The following is a 3482-nucleotide window of genomic DNA, read 5'->3' on the forward strand; positions in this document are numbered from 1 at the left end:
TCATTGTTTTTGTTTTTAACTTTACTTTTATCTTTTATTAAGAATTATTATTTTAATCTATTTATTTTATCTTAATTTTTTGTTTTATTTATAACATTTTATATAGTTAGGGATGTATTTTGGATAAGACTATACCCCCTCATTTAACCATGTAAGGCCTATCTGGTATTAAATAAATAAAATAATAAATAAAAGAGCATAAAATACAACTAACCTAACAAAACCGATAAATATACTAAATGTGTTATCATTAGGAGATAATTGAGACAGAGAAGTTATCTAGACAATAAAGTTGATAATTGATTTAGAAGACATATTTGAAAAGATAATAAAATAAGAAAACCTCATTTTTAGCATTTTTTTAAAATTAAAATAATCAACATTTTAGGATATTAATCTTTCTTTGCCGATATATTTAAGATATTGATAAGGTTTACCAATATTACTGTCTACATTTTGCTACCGATGTCCCATCTCAATTGAAAGCGCCTGATAAGTGTAACACATTGCGTTTTTTATTCTTATTGTTTCTTATCCGCGAAAATTAAAATTCTCCAAATTGATGATTACGCCACTTCGTGTAGTATCACGTGTCATTTGTCAAGGGTAAATTACATCCCTTGCACTTTCATATTAAAAACTTGCGCAATATAACATAAAAACAATTTATCGTTAATTACGTTAAATACAAAAGTCATTCTTATCACCAAAAGTAAATAATTTAATTGTTGTAAAGTATTTATTAAAATCCAATCACTAATCATCATTAGGGGCGTAAGCAGGAATTCGCATATATATACATATATATTATATATATAGTTACGTGTTGGCGATGAAAAACGGAACAGGTTGTCTGAAGTAGTTTAATGCCCATAAAAATCTACTGATTCCTTTTATGTCGGTCGGCACCGCCATACAATGTAAGGCTACTACCTTCTGCACATCCGGTCCAATCCCATCCTGAGATATGGTGTTTCCTAGAAAATGTATTCTTTTTTGTCTCAGCAATGACTTCTCTCGAGATAGTTTTAGTCCAAATCCTCGCATCTTCTGGAAAACGCTCTTTAAGTGTTTCATATGATCCGTAACCGATTTACTAAACACCAGTAAGTCATCCATGTAAATCTGGCATACTGATTCATCTATACCTCTCAGAAATTAGTCCACTAACCTTTGAAATTTAGTGGGAGCGTTCTTCAGACCGTATGCATCCTCGTAAATTCATAGTGCCCTTTTTCAAAAGTAAAAGCCGTTTTGTGTTTTTCCTCTGGGTGCATACGAATCTGGTAACACCCTGCTTTCAAGTCTAAAGTGCTTAAGATTTTTGCTCCTCCTAGTCTGTCAAGGATATCCTCAAACCTTGGTATCGGATACTTTTCATCGACGGTATTATCGTTGAGCTTCCGATAATCGATGACCTCCCTATATATCTCCCCGTTCTCCCCTGGCGTAGGTTTTTTCCGCACCGCCCACAACGGATTACTATAAGGTGACGTACTATCCACAATGATTCCTTGTCTTCTTGAGTTTTCGATTTCCTCTCTTATGTGCTTCCTGAGTGCCTGTGGGTATCGTCGTTCTTTAACATACGTCACACTTTCTTGTTTTAGCGGAATCTCATCTACTGTTCTTCCTCCTGCACCCAATACATCTCCTTCATTAAAAACATGTCGTCAAATTCTTTTATAATAGAGTCCTTCCAATTCTCCGCCTGTACTACTGCCCCTACTCGCGCCTTCCAGTCAGCTATTGTTTGTTGGCATCAATACTTCCTTCGTCCAAGGATATATTCCACACACTAATATTCCATTTCTCATTACTATTCTTAATCCTAGCCCCTACCTTCTCTAAAAGATCACAACCAATGATCACCTGATAATCCCTGGGCATCCTACTCCCTACATGAATTGTTAAAATGTCCCCTTTAGCTCCCCACTTACCCAGTCGGGATGAATGAGCGGCAGACCGCCCTATTCTCCTTTCACGTGATAGTTTCTCAATGTACGGTCGCCCCTCTGCTTACTTCCTCCTCAGATCTCAAGTTCCTTCCTTTCTCCTGTTCCTCGCCTCCATGCGCTTCCTCGGCTCCTTTGCTTACGACCATTCCTTTGTTCATCGACTTTGTCTTCAGTTTCCGATACTCCTGAAACTTCCGTCGAATCACCTGACGATCCGCTCAGTCTTTGCCCAAGGCTTTTTCTCCGTACTTGTTGGGCATTGACCTCCATTGGCTCGCCTTCGTCCATATTCCTCCTTCGATACATGTATGGGCACTGCCGGGCGATGTGTCATTCGTTTTCACACCGAGTTCGGGGACACTGAGTTACTAGGTGCCCACATTTGCCGCAACCATGACAATTGCGGTCTTCTCAGCGGCTGCTGGTTCTTGGTTTTGCTTCTCCTGATCTTCTGTCCCTGTTCGACGTTTTTTCCCGGCCGCTATACTTGTACTCTGTTCTTCTCAAGGGTGGCGGAGTAGTCCTTGTCCGATTGTACGTAATTCTCCTCCATCCTGGTTCTTCAACATCTATTCAAGATTCTTGTTCCCGTGCGCTTGTGTCTATAAGTTCCTGAGCACACTCTACGAAGGAGCGTTCTCTCTGCATTCCCTCCTTCTTTCCTAGCTCTTTTGACCACTGAATCTTGTGTACATTGGATAGGAATTGCATCCGATCCTGTAGCTGAATTGTCTCCATCATTTCAATATGTCCTCTTCTAAGGCCCACCGTCCCCCTCCAAATGTCTTCTTTAATCTCGCCTTGATCACGCTCCAGGGTGTCACTTCATCAGCTTGAATTTTATTGAGGATACTTCTTTTCATCCTACAGACGACTGCTGCTTTTAATGCCTGCGCATCTTGGCTATGAAGTAGATGTTCGATAGACTTATACTATATAAGGCAGTTTTCGCTTATCCCTCATGATTTTTTAGATACCACCATCTTTCCATGTTATGATTTTCCTAATTATAGCATGTTTCCAGAAAGAAACCATGTATCAAATAAGCTTCCATTCTTTCCCTTTTTTCTTGGGTCTCAAAAACCTAATCGCGGCTACCCCCTGTTCCCCTCTGCCAACGCCCATGTTAACAACTGACTTCACTATCTCACTTAACAAACTTTAGAACCTCACGTACAAATATTTAACCAGTTTTATGCTCTTACAAAGGATCCATGTATTTTGTGCCTCTCTTATATAGAAAAGTGTAGAAGAAAATGTTTTTTCTCTTGTTCCCTGGTTTGAAAATCACTCCTAATTGAAAAACCACAAAAATATGATCCTCTCTAAAAGTTTATAACCACGTAAAAATGTGCCCACACTCCAAAAAAAATTGATAATCCAACTTGTGCCATACATCACTCTCTTGATACTTTTTAGTACAATCAAAACTTAAAAAAAAAAAAAGTCATTAAAATTTATAACATGAGCCATTGAGTGTAAGAGTGGTGTAAGTCAAAGGTTGAATTTTTAGATATTCAACAT

Source organism: Halyomorpha halys, unplaced genomic scaffold (genome assembly GCF_000696795.3).
Source record: "Halyomorpha halys isolate HHAL.00 unplaced genomic scaffold, Hhal_1.1 Scaffold705.1, whole genome shotgun sequence".
NCBI lineage: Eukaryota > Metazoa > Arthropoda > Insecta > Hemiptera > Pentatomidae > Halyomorpha > Halyomorpha halys.